The sequence below is a fragment of the Drosophila arizonae genome, chromosome 3 (assembly GCF_054131065.1).
Source record: "Drosophila arizonae isolate 15081-1271.41 chromosome 3, UAZ_ARI_1.0, whole genome shotgun sequence".
Classification (NCBI taxonomy): domain Eukaryota; kingdom Metazoa; phylum Arthropoda; class Insecta; order Diptera; family Drosophilidae; genus Drosophila; species Drosophila arizonae.
In genome coordinates, this window is record NC_142923.1 from 16,189,322 (window position 1) to 16,213,236 (window position 23,915).

Consider the following 23,915-nt stretch of genomic DNA (forward strand, 5'->3'; position numbering starts at 1 on the left):
AAGAGTTGTTGCTGCTGTACGAAGACATTATTGCTACACTGCATATGTACATATGTATGTACACTTGTTACTGTCTGACATTTATGTTTGCATACATACATATATAAATACAAGCCTATGTATATATAAGTAATTACACAGTATAAATGTACTACGAAATAAGTATATAAATTATCCAACTGCTACATGTATGTTTCCATATAAAATATGTTCCAGCATCCACACATTACTCTTATTTAAAAGCTTTACACTTATAAGTTATAACTGCATTCGATATTAACATTACATTAATTGATTATAAAACAATCGAAAATTCACAATTTCGATCACATTGCTAATAAGAAATGTTAAAGAGTAACAGTGGAGTAACAGAGCGCCTTTCCTATCGATACAATGTCCACGTTTTGCAGCTCGTGGCAATACAAGCGTTTTGCAACACTGTATGTGACGAGGCAAGCACGTGTCATGCGAAAAATCATTTCATCAAACGACAGTCGACGTTTCGCCTCGCCTCACTTCATCGAAATTTAATTTGATTTTTAAGCATTTGAAGTCATGTTTATGCGAAAAGTGGATCGAGATGCCATCTACACGGTGCTCTTCCGCTCGGGAGTTATGTTTGCTGAGCGCGCGCCGCAGAAGATGCACCCGGAGGAGGAGCTGAAGCACCTGAGCAATCTGCGGGTGATCAAGGCGCTGCAGTCACTGAGGTCGCGCGGCTACGTCTCGGAGCAGTCGGCCTGGCGCCACTACTACTGGTGCCTGAACAACGAGGGCATCGAGTACCTCAGGGGCTACCTGCACATGCCCACCGAGGTGGTGCCCACCACTCTGCAGCGCCGCAACGAGCCGGTGCGCATGTCGCGCACCTCCGAGGATCCTCGCTCCCGCGGGGCGCGCGAGGGCAAGGAGCGCGATCGCGACGATCGCACCATCTACCGTCGCTCCGAGCGTCCCATGGACTCGGACAAAGCCGGCAATGTGGGCGCTGGCAACGCATCTGTGGAGTTTCGCGGTGGCTTTGGGCGTGGCCGCAGGTAAATTCCCATAACCTTGAACTGTGAAAGCAAATCAAATACAAAGCATTTGAAACACAATTGTGTCAGTTTACTATGGGGGCTCCAAACACACAAAGCGCCGCTCGTGCGGCTGGCCGTTGAAACATTTGTAACTACAAGAGAGAGAAGGAAAAGATTTGCATTTGAATTGAGCACAAGTGCTGGGGGCGATGGCGGGTTACGGCTCTGGGGGCATAGATCAGCGCCACACGCTGGCAACAAGTGCTCCAGGTGGTGTCGCGAGTGTGGAGTCGTGGGCGCTGTGCTGGGGTCTTTTGCATATCGCGACATGGTCGTGTCTCTGTCGCTGCCTTCGCTGCCAGGCGACAAATAGACTTGTTTGCCCAATTCCCAGCTGCTAATGATGCATTTTCGATGACGTTTCGTGCGCATGCAAATTTTCTGTTTGGTCTGGAGCCGCCAAGCGCGACATACAACACACAGGCATGAGCCAGTGAGTGAAGAGTGTGTCGAGTGTGAGTGTGGGAGTGGGTGGAGGGGCGGGGGGGACGCGGCATAATCACAGCCATCAGTAACGTGGCGTGCGACATTTATGACACGCTCAGCTCTGAGCCCTGAGCCAGGCAACGCGACAGCGTAACATAATATGGCTCATCATCTCCAGCATCGCTGTTAACCTCATCAGTTTCAGCCTCCGCGCTGAGATTGTCACCATCAGTTGCAGTGCATGCAGCCTTCCTGTCCTTGTCGCAGCATCAGAGCCCCTCCCCGCCCCGCGCCCGCTCGTAATCATGCTCATCAAGCTCGTCCTCGACATTGGCTGCACACAGCCAACGACATCAGCAGCAGCATCAGCATCAGCCTCATCATCTGAGGCATCAGCTTCAGTCTCAGTCTCAGCCTCATCCTCAGCCTCAGCACAACATATCACATCATCACACTGGGAATGCATTTTGCATCGCCTCATGTCACATCTTCCCATTCGGCTGCATTCCGCCGCCGCCTGTCGCTGGCAGCCGACGTTGACTGCGGTCCCCAGGAGTTATTTGCATGCAGCTCAAGGATTTCGTGTGGACCAATTTACAAACAAATGCGCATAAATGTTTGCATTCTCTTAATTCTTCTACTCCCCAAAGATGTTTTACAAGCAGCTGAGATGAATCGAAGGTGTAGCTGATGGACATTGGGTTTTCAGCTTGATTTGAATTGAGGGCTACATATAGTTGATAAAGGTAATTTTTAGATATATATATTTAATATAAATTTTATTTTACATTTTCTTTTGATAATAAGATATATACTTAGTTGAATTATTCGAAATTGTTTAAAAATGAGTCAAGTTAACTAAACGACATTGCTCAAAACATTTTTGGTAAGCCCATGCAGCTTCTCATGCCACTCATAACAGCTTTCAGCAGGTGAGTTTGCACCTGCTTGAGGAGCTCAGTTAAAGATAAGTTAGATCTCATTTAAAGTTTCTTTCTCGTGCAGTTCTCTTCCATTTAATAAAACACTTTGCATAGTTTAACAAGAGATAGACAAAGATACAAAAATAAACGCCCAAATGAGCTCGACTGCCACCCCCCTCCAGCTGCCCCCCTTGGAGAGTGTCGCTCGCTGGCTTTGGCGTTTGCCCAGTTCTTTGTGAAATTTCGCAGCCCAATTTGTCAGGCGTTGACAAAGACGCTTTGTTGGCTTTTTGGATGCGAATCGCTCGCTGGCTGTTGGCTGCTAGCTGCTGGAAAATTGCGCCTAGTGGCTGCTGGCAAGTGGAAAACATTTCCGGATGAGCAAGCCATCAGTCAGTGCGCCGAGAGCTGTTGACACCACTTTGGGGGCCAGCGTCATGAGAAGATGCAAAAGTTGCAAAGTGATTTTCAGCTGCTGCAACGTTTAGTCTTCATCTCGTCGCTGTTGTTGTTGTTGCTGGTGTTGCTGGTGTTGTTGGTGTTGGCGTTGGGGCGCAACAAGTGCGCAGTAAATCATGGCATGCAACATGGGAGTAGGAGGCAGGCAGGAGGCGGGAGTCGGGTGGGGAGCGACAGGAACGACGTCGGGGCGTTGCAATTCAGCGCGTGATTGAAAACTGATGGCGTGTTGGCGGCGCATTCGAAATGCATTGGCATTAAATAAACAGAAATTGCGCATTTCTCACGCGGAAATGTATCGCACTTGACGACAGACTGACTGACAGAGGCAGACAGAGACAGATAGAGAGGGAGAGAGAGAGAGAGAGAGAGGGAGAGTCGGGTAGACTCAATGCAGCACATACAGCTGCAGTGCAGTTGCAACTGCAGCGCCTGTCGCCGCACATCTTCACAGCTCTCGTCGCACAGTTGGAGCCATTCCGTTGCAATAGCTAGCGGCACCCACTTAATTTGCCAGCTCGTTGCAGCGCCCGGATGCAGATGCCGATGCAGATGCAGCCTGCCTGGCTGGCTGACTGGGCTGACAGAGTCGGCATCTATTCACGTCACTCGCGCCTGACAAAATGTATCTGCCTGCAATTAAATGTCACCCATTGTGCATAACGGCACTCGGTGACAGCCCGGCCAAATTCCAGCACATTGCTCGAAACATTATCGAGGATATGTGACGGGAAATGTCAGCGACATTTGTCAAGGCCATAATCATAATGTTGCCAAGATTAAATGGCAAAAATTATTTAGAGATGAACTGAAAAACGTTACTAATTTGAACTAGAGAACCAAGAGATGTCCCACTCAGAGGAAAAATTCAGGGAGAAACCGATTTTTCGTAAGAGATCTCAATACCTTCGGCTCCTGCAATACGAACTACATAAGCTAAAAGTCACATTCAAGCTTTATACAAAAAAACAACTTTTGGCTTATCTTAAGATATTCACAGAGCGTGTGTGTGGGGAGGAGACATACTTCATATGGTTCCGCCTGCTAATTGGCTCAGCTCAGAGCGAGAGAAAGAGAGAGAGAGAGAGGGACAGAGCGATATGAAGGTGGGGGAAATCGACTATCTCACGGCTGCCATTGAGCTGAGCTGCCTGCGTATTGCAATTCAAACAATTACCATAAATGACGATAAATGGCCAGAGTTTAATCAGAGTTGAGCCGAGATGCAGCAGCAGCAGCAGCAGGAGCAGCAGCCAATGGACAACTGTGCTGGAGCGCAGGCGCAACCTCCTGGGCTACTTTACGATGGCAGTTGGCGGATTTAGCCGCATGTCAAACGTCAACCTACTCCGGGTACGAGTTAAACATGCGCCTCGCAGTGTCCGTTAAGACTTTGACTTTCCCAAGCGCTGCCAGAGGCAACGGCACCCATTTGCCATGAAATATAACCTCAATCAACATTCGCTCATTACCAAGCAGCAACAGCAACAGCAACCAGCGGCGGCGTCGGTGTCGGTGTCGGAGGAGTCTGGATGACATTTTATTTATGAATACCAAATTGTAAATTATTAACATGTTTCACGCAAGTTATGGCCGGGCCGAGTGCGAGCTCTGACAGCGAATGTCCATGTCCACGTTCACGTCCAAGTCCAACTGCAGCGGGTCGCCAGAAAGAGAGAGAGAGAGAGAGATACAGAGCAGAAAGAGGGAGAGAGAGAGATGGAATGAAACGAGTGGCACGATGGATCGCTGACTGGTCGGTTGGCAAGTCCATTGGACAATCTCCATCTGGTCTCTGTGCCCGGCTGCCTGTTGCCTTCTGCCTTCTGCCTTCTGCCTCCTGCCTTTTGCCTGCTGCCTGCATTTGCTCAATGCAACATTTTCGCGTGGCAAATGAAAAGTTAATGGCCCGCTTGGACATACAAATGAGGTTATTAGCGCTTGATTATGGCGTCCATTTAGAAATGCCATACCACGGCCATATTGTACGGCACCCAGGAAGCGACATCAATCGACCGAGCGAGCGAGCGAGCCACCAAAATATAAAAAATGCAAATGACACCGAAAAGGCGGAGCAGCATTAAATGTAAGTTTGTTAGGGCCACAAGCTGTTGACTGCGGCTAGCAAATGGAATTAACCGAGTAATAGTTATGTATATAAACTATTTATTATTAGTTGCATCTTATTTATGGTACTAAATTCTGGGTTATTTATGAAAATATTTCAAGTCGCTGTAATAAAATGTAATAATAATTTATTTTGTTGTCAAGTGTTAATGCCAATTACCCTAGTTTATGTTCAAGCTGCTGAAATGCTTCTCTCTAAGCATTTTCACTAAAATAATGCATAATAGTTTATACTAAATTTAGATGTATTAGGCAAAGTGATTTATGCCAAACTGTTGATCGATTCGAAGAGCGCCTCGTTTATTTAATATTATCACACTTTTATAGAATTTCTTCTTGCAAACATGCAGCTCATTTCTAAGGAAAAAGGTACAGAAGAGTCCAGTTTTAAGGACGTTCAAGGGACTGTTGTTATATAGAATCTATAATATATATAAGTTTACGCATAAAAGTTTGCCTGGAGACCAGAATTTCCGTCACAATAATCGTACGGACCCTGTAAGCAGAGTCGTTATATCCGGAATCCCGTTTCTTCCAGGGCATACATCTTTTATTTATGTCCTCCTATACTACATCCCATGAGGTCGATGAACGCTTACTCCTTCTTCATGCTTCAATAGATGTATAAGCTAAGCTAAGCTAAGCTAAATGTCAGCGCAGCAGCAGCTTATACATGCTCTTAGAATATCTCTCTTAAGATTATATTATATTTCCATGGCTCACTCTTATTTACTCATTACATCACTAATCCAAATGAGCTAACTTAACAAACTTACATATGTATACATGGGTATGTAATGTAAATGCATACATATGTGTGTGCTTACGTCTACTCATTGAGCTTGCCTGATTGTTTTAAATGTGGAGCCAAACATCAAATTAGATTAATCTTCTCTTAATAATGGGAAAGGGGCAAGGCACGATCTCATTGGACTTTTTAAATGCTTAGAGTCCGAGTTGGCTCAGCAGATTTTGACAGTCGTAAAATAAATATTATATATGAAAATAATAATGCACTTGTATGTATAGCAATCTACTATAGAATCAGTAATTTAAATCAATCTCTATATCTCTTTTACGATCCCTCCCTCTCTCTCTCCCTCTCCACTCAAATAAGGACACTTTGGCACTTTCTTTCGACGCAGACAACTGCTGTGAATGCCTTTCCCAGGCCTTTGAAGCCGTTGCTGTGCTAGTTAACACCGCGCGAGACCCCAAAACGTAGTGTTAATAAATTAACACTCGGAGCTGAGATCCAAAGATCGAAATCAACAACAGCAACAACAACTTGGATACGCATGCGAATACGTGAGAGTGGGATGCGAATTCACACATACATACTTACGTATATATCATTTGCTTAAAACACAAATCAAAGCGCTGCAAAATCTCGGACACTTCCTGATGCAGCGGATCCAATGGAGCGACTGCCTCAAACGCACCCGGTGCACGGCTCATGGCTTATGGCTGGCAGCACACGGCTCACGGCTAATGGCAAATGGCAAATGGCTAATGGCTGATGGCTGATGCCTTGTGGCGACCGTTCGCATCGTTAGGGACGTTTCAATAATTTACCTGAGAAATTACATGCGGCCAGGTGACGAATGAAAGCAGCCGCCGCTGCGGACAGCAGTAAAAGTTGCCAAGTGAAAATCGCCAACTGATTGCGATTTGGCCAGTCGACGCGACCACGCTGCTCGAGGAGGCGACTTGGCTGCGAGCAGCATCAATTTATCTTTCTCATATTTTTGCCAGATAAACACGAAAAGTAGACGGACTGCAAACAAATCATGCGACTGACTGCATAAATCACACAGCACATTTGACACTTTCGGGATGCGACTGCAGCAATTCAGCAATCGACCCAAGTCGATTCCAAGTCCTCCACTCCAGCACAGATCCAGCAGATCCACAGCACAGCTCAACACATTGACAACTACTAACTGAAGGCAGAGGAAAGTTTCTGGGTCTCTTGTCCCATGTTGGATTTTTTATGTGTGTTGACTGAGATCAATCTAATTGGCCCTAAAAAGTTCATCAGGTATTTTGCTTGAAAGGACTGACTTAAATAGATAAGTTCAAATCTAAGCTAGTGATATTAAAATATAAAAAATTTGAAAATAAACATATATTATTTTAAATAAATAAATAATAAATAATATATAATAAATAATAAATAATATATAATAAATAATAAATAATAAATAATAAATAATAAATAATAAATAATAAATACTAAATATAAAAAAGTAAATAAAAATATATAAAATATATTAATAAATGTTACCTTTCTCTAAACAAACTTCTTCCGATTTCCCAGGGTTCAGGGTATGTTTATATATATTTATATATATTTACTATACAGATAAGGAGCAAACATTAACTTTATCAACCAATCAATCAGTATATACATACATAAATATGTATATAAATGGATGTCAAAATGTAGATAGTTAACTAAAGAGTCTGAAATGTTAATAAATAACCTGAAAGTGGCACTATTTCATCTTGATAATTGCTTTAGCTCTCTCATATCGAATATCCAGCTAATCTATGCCAGAATCTCTCACTTTCGACATCTCCCGGCAAAATTTGTTCGTCTTCGCTGTTTCGCTTGATTTTATTGTGATTTTTTTGTCTTGCTTAATGAGGCTAAAGAGTTAGGGCTTGTTTGAAGGTTGCGAAGTGGGTAAAATGAAGAGCGGGGCAAGCGGATTACGTGCCACCCATAAAGGTGCTCTGGGTGTCTTCCCACTGGCGCTGCTACCAGGAGTGGCCTGTGCCTGCGCTCTGCCGCTGCTGCTGCTCCTCTGTGTGCTGCTCTGTGCTGTCCCAGCCACAACAGTCTTTGCCGCTCGACACGAAGTTGATTACACTGATGGCGTTGCCGTGTAGCTGTCAGCATCGTTGCCTGATGATGACGATGACGAGCTCGAGGACGCGAGACCCCGACGCAGCGATGCAGTTGCTTCAGCTGCTGCTGCTGCTGCTGCTGCTGTTGTTGTAGTCGTATCTGCTTGTTGTCAAAGCGAAAGCGTCTGCCAGGCTGGCTGGCTGGCTGGCTGGCCAGGAGCTGCCCCTGGCTCAGCTCGTCTTGACTCGACTCTGCCCGGCTCGCTGGCTGTGTAATAAATCTGTCAGTAGGTGATTTTTATGGCCCCGCTCGACACTCGCCTCTGCTCGCTGACTCGCCTGCTCACAGCTCACAGCTCACAGCTCGCTGCTGTTTATAATCAAATAATAAATGCGCTTCCAGGTCTTCCCAGCCATCCTGTCCCGAACCAGGTCCGAAACCAGGTCTCGCCCGGGCCTGCGTTGGCGTGGCCAACAGTGCAACGTCAAGCTGTGGATTTATTGTCGTTATCCGAGTCGGAGCGAATTGTTTATCATAATGTAGACACATATTTTAGTGGGTATTTAAGTAAACAATAAACATGCAGTTGATTGAGCAAAAGCCCCAAGACCCGGCCAAATGATTGACTCGATAAACCGGATGCAGCGAGCATTTTGTAAACTTTATTTACTAACACATGCCCATTAAATACGAAATAATGGCCATTCCCTGCAGTCGATTAAAAGTTTATAAAATAAATCTCGTTTCGTGTATGCTTATTTATTTTCGGGAATAGATCTATTGCAATACTCAACATGCCAGACTGAATGGTGAGCGATAATATATAATATACATATATTGTATATAATAGAAGATGCGATGGGATGGATATGGATTTCGTTTACTTGTAATATATTTGAAGTAAAAAGGAAACTGAAGACCAAAAACTGTTCTATGCAAAGCTTAATTTAATTTAATTTTACTGGCAATTTTTCTGGAACAAAACCTAACCTATTTTAAGAAAAAATATGAACATGCAATACTCCAATTGATATCTTTTTTATTCAATTATACATCACAAATACTTTACTTGCGGCCACGCCCAAAGCCACCGCGAAACTCCACAGATGCGTTGCCAGCGCCCACATTGCCGGCTTTGTCCGAGTCCATGGGACGCTCGGAGCGACGGTAGATGGTGCGATCGTCGCGATCGCGCTCCTTGCCCTCGCGCGCCCCGCGGGAGCGAGGATCCTCGGAGGTGCGCGACATGCGCACCGGCTCGTTGCGGCGCTGCAGAGTGGTGGGCACCACCTCGGTGGGCATGTGCAGGTAGCCCCTGAGGTACTCGATGCCCTCGATGTTCAGGCACCAGTAGTAGTGGCGCCAGGCCGACTGCTCCGAGACGTAGCCGCGCGACCTCAGTGACTGCAGCGCCTTGATCACCCGCAGATTGCTCAGGTGCTTCAGCTCCTCCTCCGGGTGCATCTTCTGCGGCGCGCGCTCAGCAAACATAACTCCCGAGCGGAAGAGCACCGTGTAGATGGCATCTCGATCCACTTTTCGCATAAACATGACTTCAAATGCTTAAAAATCAAATTAAATTTCGAATAAGTAAGACGAGGCGAAACGTCGACTGTCGTTTGATGAAATGATTTTTCGCTTGACACGTGCTTTGGTCTTGCCTCGTCATGTACAGTGCTGCAAAATGCAAACTTGAATCGATAGTTAGGGTTCACTCTTTAAGCGATAGTTTGAGTTTGAGGACAATTGGAAAAAAATTGTCTTGCTGTGTTTAGTTTTCATTCGATAGTAATAAAATTATCAAGATTTTCAATAAGAATTTCTACGGCTCATATTATGTGCACACACATTTGCCAGCGGGATATGGTATGTACCTAAAGGTGTGTGTGTGTGTGTGTGTACGCATGTCTTCCTCGCATTAACGGCATCTCAATCGTCCGCATCCATGTTGGCCAAAAATATGTCAAAGCAGAGGCGCCGCGACAACTTTGTTAAGTGCAAGAGGCACTCGACAGAATCGGGCCCAATTCATATGGGCATACGTGTACATACACACAAATGTATATGTGTATGTATACATGTATCTTTCCCATCAGTTGATGTTGTCACTTGCAACGCGTTGCTGAATTGTCGTCGTGTCTGTCACAGCAAACAGACCCAGCCAAGACGGACAGCGCGCATCGAAGGAATGTTTCATATCTGGCGAGCGACCACAAAGTGCCAAATGTTCTGATTCTTCTGTTGTTGTCGTGGTTGTTGTTGCTTACTGATTGAGTGACTGACGTCGGGGCAATGTTTGCCAAGTCGGCAGCCAAACATATTGTGCATTAGATCAGCTTCCTAAACCAACTGCTCGGAACGTGCTTTGGGTCTGTTGCATGACTGACGCGTGATGCATGATGTGAACAGGTTACACATTTTACATTTTGACTATAGATAAGCTTCACCTGCACTATAGTGCAGTGGTTAGACGCCCCTAATAATATTTGATTTAATAACCTCGTTAGTTGAATAGTCAAAGAAAAGTAAAAATACAAAAAATAAATAAATATACAAAATATATTATGTATATTATCATATACATTCTTGGTAACGCTTTTTAGAATATTAATTCTTTATCAATTTATTAGTAGTAGTATAGTATTTAGAAAAAGTGTATATATATTTTTTATTTTTCACTCGGTTACCTAATCTCATTGTGGCTTGTTTAATTTGACTAATTTATTAAAAAAAAATTTTTTTTTTTTGTTAATATTTTATATTTTACCATGTCCTTACCAAATTAAAACTTTTTCATCGACAAAATATGTTGAAATTCATTTCAAATATTTTTAAAATGTGAAAATTAAATATACTTAACTTCATTTATTAAATATAGGTAAAAAATTTACAACTTTCAAATAAATATTTATATATATTTATATAATTTTTAAAGCTAACATAATTCAATTCCCCTTAGTTCATTCTGACTTCATAAGTAATCTGTTTACATACAATGTTGCCTGATCATATCAGTTGGTCCATGGAAATTGTCATGAATGTGAATGTATGCAAAATATCATGGTCCATGGACTAAAATAAAACATAAATTCATAAATGAGTGCAACACTTGGCGCTCTGATGGCCAACAACAACTTTTATGGCCCACAGCACACACACATACACCGAGGGAACTGACGAACGGACCGACTCACTGGCGGATTGTCTGTCGGGCTGGCTGGCTGGCATAAGATCTCCCGACATAAATTGTCAGCTGAAGCGTTTCGTCTCCTTCCTCATTCTGGCGCATGAATGAATGTCATATTCTTGGCTGAAGATGACGAACTGCTGACAGGTGGCAACGTCTAATTGGGCTTCTTAATTTTTTGACACTCGCGCATAAAGTGATTTACATACATCCGCCCCGCCTCGACTCGTTTGCTCACTATTTCGGTTGATTTCAGTGAGTGTTGGCCAGAGCAGATACCAAGAGACAGACAATTGCTTGGCTGCCGAGTAAATTCCTCGGAATTGCCACAGTTCTTCAACGTGGTCGTCGTCGCGCCTGTCATGTTGACAATCCGCGATTCTCACTGCCTCTGCCAGAGGGGCCAAGCGGGAGGCGCTGGGAGGCGGATGGGCCTGCAATTGGCAAGAGGAGGCCAAGCATATCGGACAACCACGCGTTCATCATCATAATCATCATAATTCCCTGCCAAAAAAATGCCCCAGCAAATACTGTCACCATGAGCCATGTCGCTCTTTGCAATTGGCACAGTGGAATGCAATGCCAAATATGTGTGTACATTCATCAATCATTGTTATTGAAAAACTAAAGTGAAACAAAATTGTTAAGAAAATAAATATAAATTGCATTTAAAAATTTACGGAAATTTCATTACCAAGTTTTGCTTTTGATAATATTTATGATAATCGGAAGCCTTTTCTGTGTAGATATTGGACTAAGTTAGGGAACTACTCCAATTACATGAACTAACGTTAATGTTTGCAATAAATAAAGTTCATTTTGAATCTATCAATCCATTTGTATTTCTGCGTAGTTTCATATGGTCACTCTAATATATTGAATTCAAACAGTAATCGATAGATTTGCGTAGTTTCATATGGCCACACTAATATCTTGAATTAAAACAGTAATCGATAGATCTTATAATGTTGGAGATGACAAATTCTACTGCATGTTTCGAAAGCTCAATGGTTTAGATAATATCAGCAGCTGATGACATTGAGCTATCGATAGTAGCATGACGCTTACTTGGCCGCATACATACATATTCCAATAGGCAATTCTCGGTAAGTGAGTCAGCTCACTAAATCTATTCGTTAACAGAAAAATAAGTTGGACTATTGTGTAGCCTTTTGTTGCTGCCCTAATCGAAGGTTTTAATTGAAAGAGCTGGTTCAAAGTAATAATATAACAAAAATTCTTTTTGGCGTTGAGCATCTCATAATTTCTACAAAGAGTAATAATATTAATATGATGTAATTTTCTTTTGATATTTACATTTTTTTACATGATTAAACAGGCTTCTATTAAGGTACCACTGTGCGTTTGCTCGGGCCACGCAGCTAAGAGGAGTCCACAGCATCATCCACAGCAAAGAAGAAGACGACGACGACGACGACGCCGAAGACGACGTTGACGCTGAAGCTTGTCACTTGTCAGTTGTTTGTCATCTGACATACATGTGAGTGATATATAAACACACACGGTCGGCCATGCGACTCGACTTGAGTTGGCCATGTCCACGTCGCCCTACTACTACTACTGCTGGGGGTATTATCCACATTCACACAGCCACATTCATGTCCACATTCAGGCACTTAGTCTAAATTTCCGCGTACTTAGTGGCAGAGAGGGGGAGGGAGAGGGAGTGAGAGATAGAGCGAGATACACTCTCGTATATGCATTTGCTTGTTTTTTGTCAGCTAAATTTATTGCTTCATTTGTTTCACAAAATCCACTCGCAAAACCTGGCAGCAATCGTCCGCCACCTCGGCAACGGTATTCACATGGCCATAGGCCGTCTCTATAGAGGGGTGTCGCGGTTTGGGGCTTACAGTTTAGTTTTTCACATGTCAGTGATATATCATCGGGCAATTGGCCGCAGCGCGCAAAAAACAGCAGCGGCGTATGAAAATAAATTTGAATAACCAACCATTAACATTGGATCAAGTGCCACTTCCGCTGAGCTTCCTATAATGAAATGAAAGCTAGTCTCTATCAATCAATCTGTCACTGGTGTTTATGTATTAATATATTTAATAGCTTATATAATTCATAATGCATTTGAATAGCTTTTTATTTTCACTGCAGCTCATCTTGATATTCATATTCTGCAAGGCAAAAGTTCAACTTTCCCAGTTTATTCTGTACAAATTTCACGGGTCTTTATACTCCCATCAATAACTGAAATCATGGCTAAACTATTCACCAACTAAATCTAGCTATTGCTCAAGGCTCGAACAAAAGTTTTGTGACTTGTAAACTGAAATTAACCACAGCCGAAAATTGGCTCCGTCACATGCCTGGCTCAGCATGACCTATACATAGAGATATACTTAAATAATATATGGTATATGGCGTATTTACGGCCGTGGCGTAAGACATTTATGACGTCTATCGTATGACGGACGGAATGCAAAGCGGCACGTAGTTTTGATTGACGAAACAAGCGCACAAAGTTTCTACCTGACAAATCGCCGGACAGACAACGAAATGGACGGACGAGTGGGCGGACGGACGGATGGATAGACGCGTCGCCGTGGCTAGAACAAAGCGCCCAAAGGACGGACGAAAAACTTTTGCAATGCATTTCGCACGGCGCTTTGTGCTCTCCCACAGCGTAGCAAGGGAGCCCAATTCATTTGTACGTGCGTTCGTATATGTGTGTCTAAATCAAGTAGATATGTATATACATACATATATAAACCTCTACAAGTTATTTAATCTCATCTGTCTATCAATCTGTCCATCAATTTGCCAGTCAGTCCGTCAGGCTGGCGCTTAGCTTAGTGCAGTTCCGTTTGCTTTCGTGTGTTTCGAAAGCCACCCAAAGTAGTAACAATGTATGTCCATCTACCAGTCACACACACACACACACACACACACACACTTGCAAACATTGTGAAGAATTGTGCAGTAACTACGATGGCTGTCCATCATTTTGTCTGCTCTATAAATTTTCTATTTTAAATTGACAGCGCTTCCTCCAAAACTGAAGCTAAACGGAACCGAGGCACTCAACCTCAGTTTCGCCCGTCTCAAAATTGAACATTGGAATTGAATGGATTGAGTGAGTGACTGACGGACAGATGGACGGCACGGACGAGACGATGGGGCGGACGGACGGACGGACGGACAGAGTGACGTCCTGTCTGGGCAAATGAGCGAACGGGTCGAGGCAGTTGACAGATTGACGTCGTCCTCGTTGGCTCCCCTGCTTCCGCTCGCCCCTCTCTCGCCCCAGAGCCCCTGCAACCTATTCTATTTAGTGTTGAACTTGAGCGGCAAACGTATATTCAATTGGCATGTTGCATTAAATTGAACTCAAGGACGACGCTTCAAATTAAATGGCATATTGCATTCAGCTACAGGCTGCTCGTATATCGAAATTACGTTATAATTGCGAGGGAATATAAAATTGATGAATTCACTAACCCGATTGAAACAAAAAAAAAAAAAAAAAAAAAAAAACAGTAATTTGATGCAAATTTTTAGTTTCTCATTTGTTGGCTTTAGTTTATCATTAGGATTTTAGCTGTTTTATCTAAAGGTATAACAATAATTAAGGTATAATTTAAAAGAAATTAGATTATAATGAACTTGATTGATTATTTAAATTAGGGTTTAGGCTTTGACTATTTTTTTTAGGAAATTATACTTTAATTAATTAATTATTTTTTGATTTAATAATTATTTATTTTATTTTAATTTATTCCTTTTTAATTTTTAATATTTTTTAATTTACATTTTTCATTTGAAGCACTTTCATATTAGGAAAAAAATTGTTTTTTTTTTAATTAATTTTTTTTTTTTTTTTTTTTTCAATTTTGCGCTTATAATATTATATTAAATATTATTATTTATTTATAAGAATTAAACGAATATAATATCAAAAAAATATTATATTAGTATACATCTTTTTCTTAGCAATATCTTCAACATTCATCTATAGAAATTTGTTCCGTATTAAATCAAATCAATTCCATTTTTGTAAGCAAAGAAATTCTCTAAATTTCAGCCGCTTCTATTCAAAGCTCATTTTCACTTCAAAATTGTGTGGGTGTGTGTAATTTGATATATGACCGCATAATTATCTCTGCTTATATTGGGGGAGCCCTTCTCAGCTTGTACACCCTTGATAACTCAATTCTGTGACTGTGCTCTATGTCCCTCGTAGTCGCTATAAAACTTAGTCAACTGACACTTGTCTAGCCATTAGTATACCGAACACCATTATAAGAAGTCCAATTATTTGGTCAACTTAAAACTTATAACCCTAAAAATACACTCACACACAAGACACACACATATAAAACTGTTTATTGTTCGTCGCGTCCTGCAGAAAATTTATGCACGTCGTGTATGACAACAACAATAACAAGAAAGGAACTAAAATTGTCTGTTTACTTTAAAAATTATTTTCACTTGAGTGAAAAATCATTATCCCTAAGGTAACACAGTGCGCGTTTGTTTTCTACGTTCCGGTGGCAAAGGAAAAGTTCAGGACCCCTCATCCGATGTCCGATGTCCGATGTCTGATGTCCGTCAACTGTTTGGCCTGGCTGGACATGCGTTTGCCCAGCATTTTTCCTACTCTCTTACTCTTGTTCTTCTTCACTGCCCCATCTCTCTACTCAACTCGAACGCCCACTGTTGATTGTGTGGCCGTTGGACACTTTGTAAGGACGGCTGGGTCGGGCTGGGCTGGGCTGGCCTGGACTGGGCTGGGTACATTATGTGTGTATGAAAGGATAGAAACCTGTCTCTGACAAGTCATCGTCAGCTGTCAACTTATTCTTTTGAAGTGTATTTAGTTGTGTTGTTGTCGTCGTCGTTGCTGTTGTTGTTGTTGGTGTTGAACTGGGTGGTTGGGTCATTCCATCCGTTTGGTCATTCATTTGAAACCGCCCTGCAGTCCCTTTGACCCTGTCTCAGAAGCGACTGACTAAAAGATTGAATGAAGCGTGTGCCGCTGAGTTCGTCAGCTTGTCAACTTTGGTTCGTATTGCTTTTGGCCTTCAGTGCTTCAGTTGTTCTGTTCGGTCTGATGCTGTTGACACTGCCGCATAATATAAAGTAACGGCACAGTTAATGCCCAGCACTGGACAAACTGTCAACCGTGTCCAATAAACACACAGACAAGGCCACACACATGCGCTCAGTGCGTATGTGTGTATGTGTGGGCAGACAATTTGATGTGTGCTATAAAAAATTGAAGATGATTTTCAAATATCTTCAAGACAGATTCCAAGAAATAAACTTGCCATTATAAATATTTCAGGTGAAGCGAATACAGAGACTACTATATACAAATGTATATACATATAATAATATATATAGATCGATAAATAGAGGGTAGAATATTTACTTCTTATTAATATGCTATATTCATATTAATACATTATATATTCTTTTCTATATTACTATTGTCTATATTTAAAAATCTCAATTTGGGCTAAAACCTTTTTTTGGGCTATAAAATTAAAATATAAATTATAAAATATATATAATACAATTTTCTAAAAAAAAAGAAAAATAGATAAAAAATAAATAGTTAGCTTACAAAAATTTGTATAATACAACAGGAATATATAAACTTTAAATACCAATGGGCACAAGGCTTTAAATGTTTTTAAAAATACCTAAATATAAGGAGAAATTGAAGAACATACATGCTTCATTTTCTGTGGCAGATATATAATAATCTAATTTAGCAAAGTTTAAAATGCAATCAACAGACGTTGCAACAGCAGCAACAATTCGTGATAAAGCAGAAAAATGTATGAGTATTCCATATATAGAAATAAGCAAAGAAATCGATGGAGACAGAGTGAGACAGCTGTTAAACCTTCTTCTAGAAGAAAAGTAGAACTAGTTGATGATAGCAAACTCTGACCCAATGAAGCTGAGAGGTTTCAGAAAAAGCATCAATGGCAGCGCACGCTCAATTACACCTAGTTACTTAATATATACATACATAAATAGAACATCGGTAATCATGTTAGTCAAAACTCTTTTCTATGCCTCACACATTTCAAGTCGAAAATAAAAAGCCCAAAAGAGAGTTTAGTAAATACGAATTTACTAGTTTAAGGCGTCACATACATACATATAGTCTTGCATCTAGCCTCAGCTCTCAGAGTTAATATCTTTGCTCGCACTGAGTCCCAATCCAAGAGAAATTTCACATTATTCACTGCGCTTCATTCTTATATGATTGCTGCTATGTTTTTTGAAAACAAATATCGAATGGGTAAGCATATGTGCTTATTTGTGGATAAAGCACAAACCAAATGCAGTTTTCAATTGATAAATGTGTGTGTGTGTGTGTGTGTGTATGTAATGGCTTTTGTGTCCTTGCCCTGCAACTAAAAATCAACGTTTCAATTAACAGGAATTTTACAAAACTTTTCTGCTCGAGAATAAAAATGAGAAGAAAAGAAAAAGCTTCAGCAGCAGCTAGTCAAATTTCAATTTAATTTCTGGCAACAAGCGGACGAAGTTCGTCAAACCAAAACTCAGAAGTGACGAACTCTGTCCTGACGTTTGGGGCGGGGCGACCCTTCATCAGACAGAAACAACAAAAATTAGCACGAAGTGAAGCGGGCGGCAAGCGGGCGGCAAATCCAAAGGACACAAGCCAAGAGGCCAAAAGGATGCAGCGGATGCCGACGAAGTATAAGCAGAAGATGGACAAATGAAAAGCATAAGGAAAAAGGACAATATTGGACAAGTTGGCACACATGCGACAGCGAGGCGGCTACAAAGAGAGAGAGAGAGAGAGAGCGAGCGAAGAGTGGGCAGTGGTTGGGTCAGAAACATCCTGACGAGATGTAAAGCGACAGCAGAGCAGCAGCAAAGGCAACAGCCGTTGGTTTGACTTGAGATTGAGTTGATGACGAAAAAGATGACAAATTGAAAATTTTTCTAATGAAGGACCTTTTGTAGCACAAAGGACACCCACACACACACATATACACTGAGACATGCAAACCGATGGCCAGACAAGCGCTTGTACTTCTACTTGTATATATGTATATATATTTAGCTATATATAACAGCAGATTTCATTTATAGCTTTGAGCAGCAGCTCCAACGGCTATCCGAAGCTGTATACTCTAGGTGTGAGTTTCTAATTGTAGAGGTGTTAAGTGAGTTCAACCGGTTTATTGCAGTTTAACCTATTTAATTGGTTATATAAAAATATGTGTGAATATTATTAATTTGCAAAAGCCTTTTAATATTCAGCTCCTAAGTTAAATTGGTAAGCTAATTTTCTAGTAATATTTAGTTATGCTCATTAAACTAATTTTGTTCGCAATTTCAGATCATTTCAAATCCTTCTAAAGCTCAGGGCATAGATTTTTGGAACTACAAGCTTTATAGAGGGATATCAAACTTATATAATTAATTGATTTTGCGTCAACTCTCTGCTTAACAAAATGAGAGTAGATTTCGAGGCCGTTGATAATATCGCTATGCTCAACTCTAGAGCTTTCTTTTTCCAAGAGCGCATCCAAACGGTTCTTAAAAAAATAAGGAGAAATTGAAGTGTGCTTGTTGGTGGCGTCAGCAACTCGACTTTGAAGCATGAGAAATTACAAAGTTACTCGCCTCCAGTTGTCAATCCGTTGAAGGATCTTTGTTATCTGCTCCAATGCACATGCGGGTGGCGGCTGTCGGCTGTCCGCTGTCGGCTGTCGTCTACGGGCTGTGTACGGGACCCGGTCCACGGCCAAGACGTTTGCCCTGCTGCGAAGATGTTGTTGTGAAGATGATGTCCCTGAGTGGATAGATAAAGGATTTGTGATAAATGAAAAGCAAGTGGCGTATGAAAGCAAAAAACGCAAAGAAAAGGAAAAATATGTGTGTCGCACTGAACCAGCTCTGGCTGGCGCTGACTGACTAACTGACGGACAGCTCCTCTATCACATTGACGGTCCGGCGTTGTTATCCTGTCGTCGACTACTACGGGGCTGACATCTTCGTCAGCGACAATGCTCTTAGCTTTGATGTACACGCATTGGTGCTCTGCTGCTGCCCTCTTCCTCAACTGCCTCCACTCAACGTCTTCTGTCCAGCCTGTCCTAGTTCGAGTGCAACAGCACGGCCCGAAGCTTACATTGATTATCGATAGTAAATATATTTGAAAGACTGGACTATGAAAATCTTCTGAGATGGTTTATGCTCAAAACTATCGTTCTTCTGCTCTAGCCTGCCTACCAGGCCTTATCCGCTGTAGTAGATCTATTTATTCTGTCTCAAATTTGTCCAACTTATGGAACATTTTCCCTCAACTATTGGTACTGCGGCAGTTGGAATAAATTGCAAAAATAAATTGAAAATATGAAATATCGAAGGTTGACATCGTGCTGCCCTCCTCTATAAACAGCTAGCGAATGATTTATCCTTCCGCATCGGTCTCTCTCAATTTCTTTCTCTCTCACACTCTCTCTGTGGCGATTTGTACGTTGCTTGTCAGCGTTGTCCATTGTCAATTCGTTTGTTGTCACATGCGTATCCTGCGGGGTTGTTTCATCATCTTCAGCATCAGCAAAAGGCAGCAGGGGGGGGGGGGGGGGGGGCGAAGAAAAATGAGCTGATGCACAGCTTTTGGTTTGATTGAAGGTTGTGATATTTGACAGATTCGATTGAAAATCCTTTGGGCAAGCACAAGACGGACTCTCGGACTCGATTGAGTGACAGACTGACCGGCCAACTGACAGCCAATCCCACCGAACGCCGAACACCGTGCCAGACTAGACCCATCAAGCCGGATGGGTGTTTGCAGATTGTGACAGCGGCAAAAGGGTAAATAACAGCTGCAGTGGGAGAGACCAGACTCTGTGGAAATAAATTGAAAGTGTGCTGTGAACGAAAATTGACGAGCTGCCACTGGACCACCACTGAAGGGGCCACGATGGGGCGTGGCATTTGAGGGATCCTTCCGCTACAGTTTGTCTGATTGACTGAAAGGTGATTGAACTTATTTGCATAAAATAGCCAAACCTAGACAATTTCGTCTCTAGTTTTTCCCTGTCACACACACACTCTCTCTCTCTCTCTCTCTGTTTCTGTCTCCCTCTCTGTTTGGACTTTAATTTGGCAATGTGGAATGGGACTTGTGAGCGCCAGACAACTGCGTCTTGCGGTTTGACAAAAATACAGAAAAAGACATTTCCCAAAGACAATTGCAATGTTCGGGTAGCTGAGCGGAATGGGCATAACACATCTGTTTCGTACAAATTCATTCAGTCGATTGTTCCCAGCCAGACAGGAAGACCCAGCCGGAGCTGCTGGGGGGCGACACTCAATTCCGTCAACAGAAAAGTTCAATCAGAAATTAAGAAAACAGCCGCCGCGAAAAATTGTCGCGCGAAAAACTTTGCACCCCGCCAGGCCAATCGCAAATGGGTAAATGGGTGAAATGGAAATGGAAATGGAAAATGGTAAATGGTAAATGAAAAGAAAATGGCATTAGACAATGAACGAGCCCAAGGAAACACAGGCCCCATTCTATGGCAATGCGGCACATTTCATCGCGTGTCGAAGACGCATTTGATGGCTCGACGACCCTTCAGACATTTCCGCAGACTTCGACATCGGCTGAATTCAACAGCAAGTGAATGAGGTCGAGTTTGCACAGCGTAAATTATTAGAGGCATACGAATATATTTTTCCAACAGATAAGTATGCTTCAAGTGCTCAATGCAAAGTGAAATTGGCTGGAATTTTGATTTTATCTATGTATGTTCGTATGATATATATTTAAATTAAAAAATATATATATTTTAAAATTTTCCACATTTTTTTTAGTTATACTAAAAGATATTACAGTTCATTGGAATAAGGACCAAGATACCAAGAGCGAATACTTTGAAGTTGATTCGATACATGGAATGGAATGGAGGAACTGAAATTTATTTATATCGGAACTATAAAAAGAAGAAATAATATTCTATTCTATATTATTACTATTATAAGGAGCAGATCTACCATAGCTGTATCCTCTAATTGTAGTACTTTTTCATTACATTTTCATATTCTTGTAGCCTTCATAATCAAATTTCCGTTTTCGCTGTGGATGTTTCGATGCTTGTCGATTTATTCAATTATTCCAGGTGAAATATATATGTTTTGAAATCAATTTTTTTTTTCAGCCGTTGTAATTTTGCGCTGATTGAAAAAATATGCGAAGCGTGCATAAATTTTTGCGACTGGCCAAATGCCACAAACTCAATTTACGATGAACAATCAATTTTGTATCGAACGATCGCAGGTTGACTCTTGGCCCCCATTCGTTAGAGTTGCCCAGCCCCAGTGGGATCCCACTAAGCAACAACACACAACACCCGCCACACACACATACACTCATACACTCTCTTGTAACACATTCACTTACATATTTCATTTTGTTTATTTGCATTCCGTCGCACGTTGCTTTGGCATTGCCCGACTTCAACTTCTTGACGTTACGTTAGAGTTTTGGTTCCCAGAGCTGGAATAGGAGCGGAGCGAAAAGCTGGCTGCGGAAATTGAAATTTGCGCTGGGCAAAGTGAAGGCGGATCGATTGCAGGCACTGATCAAAGTCAACAACTCGCAAAGCCTACTCAACTGCAGATACAAAAGATACAGATACATTGCTTGTGGCGTATCTTAAGCTCTCTCTCCCTGTCTCTCTTTCTCTATCTCTCTCGACTGCAACTTGCTGTTGCTGTTGGCAGTTGAGGCCTCGGTGCAATTTTTATTGTTGGCATTATTATCGTCACATGTCGCTCACTAATTGATTTTTCTTGTCGCCTGCCTCGTCGCTCGTTCGTTGCCTTTCGATCGACGCGCGGATCGTTGCTCGATCTGAATGATTGGCTGCAGTTGCTGTTGTTGTTGTTGCTGTTGTGGTTGCTATTGCCATAGCTGTTGTTGTTGTTGTTAATTTGGTTGCTGTTGTCGCAGTTGCTTGCAAATTTTGTGCGCACATGACACTTGCCGAGACAGGCAACATCAGCGCTGCCAGTGCTGCCAAATGTGTCAAAGTCGCGGTTGCATTAATAAATTTTACGCACATCACACGGGCCACTTCTACTATCTCTCTCACTCTCTCTTTTTCTGTCTCTGTCATTGGTAATTTCTCTGTCTCTTTGGACGACCTGGCTTCCAGCATCCGTTTGAGTTGACTATTGGACACAGTTCATAGAAACTTTAAATTAAATTAAATGAAAAGAAAAAGTCAATACATAAACAAATGCAATAAAAATTTTACAAAATATGTATATATATTATATAATATAAAAAAATAATAATAATGATAATAATAAATATAAAAATACTTTTTATAAAAGATTTGACTTTATTGCACAGGGAAATATTTAATTTTTTTTTATTTGAAAATTTCGGTAATTATTTTATTATTATTATCGAAGTTTCTATTATAATTATGTATTGCGTTTGATTTTTTGTTTTAACATCGAATAAAAAATTAAATTTTCTCTTACAGCTTTTATTTATTTATATAAAAACATATTTTAAATCTTGTAAAATTTTTCATGTGATTTTCTATTTATTACTTCAAGGAGGATCTCTGCCAAATGGGAAAGAGTTCTGCAACTTGCCTCCCCAACAGAAGAGAGAGAGAATCGACGATCGAAGCCGCGATTTGGACGCTGGGCTGTTGGGAACTGTTTGGCTCTGTGTTCGCATTGACATTTTGTCACTTAATTTGTTGTTTTTGCAGCGGGCTGCTGCAGGTTGGCTGGCTCGGCTGCACAGGCAACTGGTTTGGATTGGGCTTGCTTTGGCTGAGGCAGCTGGCCGTCGCTGCTGCTGCTGCTGCTGCTGCTAGTCGGCAATTGCCTCAGCTGCATGGTGCAGCAATTTGTTGGCCGATCGCAGATAGGGCAATTTTAATTGGACTTAACGGAAACTAGCAAAGAAATGCATGCAAAGCATACAAATGAAAGGTGAAACCGCAGACTGGGTAATGCCGGTGAGGAGAGCACGGACGGGGGCAGCATGTCAAAGTCTTGGCTAACTGCTGGTAAATGTGTTGGCTGCCTGGCTGGCTGGCTGTGAATTGAGCTATCTAAGAGTGATCATAGCAGCAGTGATCGCAGCTTGATTGCGCCACTCGGGATCCTGAGACCGAATCATTCTTTGACAGCAGCACAGATCGTGAGAAATTCACTCGGTGAATGCCAATTGGCAACTGATTTTCACAGCAAGTTAACATTCCGAGAGTACAACAACTTTCAAGATGGCTCAATTGTGATTTACTCATTATCGATGATCAGAGAACTATTGACAACACCAACTATACCATTAGGATAAGGTTGATTTTCAATTGTGTTAAATTTACATTGCTAAGTTCTTTAAGGACTAAATTCAATCCAGATGTCTATCTATCATTTCAGTCCTTGCCATGGATTTCTACTATCTAAAACAATTTCCTTGGACCTTAGACAAATGTGAATGCATTCACAATGCTGTGCTTTGTTCCCGCCGTCCAGTGGGTTAGGGTGCAGGGTCTGCTAGCTCGCTAGTTATGATTGATTTGACTGAGCAACGTAATCTAAACTCTTTCGTCATCAGCTCCATTGGCAGCGGCGGAGTCTAGTGAAACACCTGCGCCATTATTTTACGTTATTGTCGCACATAGCGAAGCCAATATATCATTGATAGCCGATGACGACGACGATGCTGCTGCTGCTGCTGCCAGCGACTCATATGTGTGTGTGTATGTGCTGTTGTTGCTTGAAGTGCTCCACGTCGTGGATGTTGCACATTTCTCAGACGTCACAGAGACTCCGTGCCCTGCCCTGCCCTG

The 23,915-nt window shown here is 41.9% G+C and overlaps 3 long non-coding RNA genes and 2 pseudogenes across 4 annotated transcripts; 2 read left to right on the plus strand and 3 right to left on the minus strand.

The window, feature by feature from the left end:
• Nucleotides 1-428: 428 nt before the first annotated feature.
• Nucleotides 429-1,097, plus strand: LOC108609804 (small ribosomal subunit protein eS10 pseudogene; annotated as a pseudogene).
• A 3,258-nt stretch (nucleotides 1,098-4,355) lies between these two features.
• LOC149269735 (uncharacterized) lies at nucleotides 4,356-5,287 on the minus strand. The gene is made up of 3 exons (XR_016269129.1): nucleotides 5,175-5,287; nucleotides 4,861-5,119; nucleotides 4,356-4,799 (listed from the first exon to the last, which is right to left on the minus strand). It is a non-coding gene; the product is annotated as an uncharacterized LOC149269735 (long non-coding RNA).
• Nucleotides 5,288-8,890: 3,603 nt separating this feature from the next.
• Nucleotides 8,891-9,631, minus strand: LOC108612057 (small ribosomal subunit protein eS10 pseudogene; annotated as a pseudogene).
• A 1,935-nt stretch (nucleotides 9,632-11,566) lies between these two features.
• Nucleotides 11,567-12,521, minus strand: LOC149269736 (uncharacterized). The gene is made up of 3 exons (XR_016268997.1): nucleotides 12,383-12,521; nucleotides 11,750-12,322; nucleotides 11,567-11,679 (listed from the first exon to the last, which is right to left on the minus strand). It is a non-coding gene; the product is annotated as an uncharacterized LOC149269736 (long non-coding RNA).
• On the plus strand, nucleotides 12,194-22,449 carry LOC149269737 (uncharacterized). 2 transcript variants are annotated; one of them, XR_016268995.1, is made up of 5 exons: nucleotides 12,194-12,331; nucleotides 12,395-12,556; nucleotides 17,489-18,358; nucleotides 18,422-20,841; nucleotides 20,911-22,449. It is a non-coding gene; the product is annotated as an uncharacterized LOC149269737 (long non-coding RNA). The 2 variants fall into 2 exon arrangements; XR_016268996.1 differs by lacking the exons at nucleotides 17,489-18,358; nucleotides 18,422-20,841; nucleotides 20,911-22,449 and adding an exon at nucleotides 14,073-14,670.
• The last annotated feature ends 1,466 nt before the right edge of the window (nucleotides 22,450-23,915 follow it).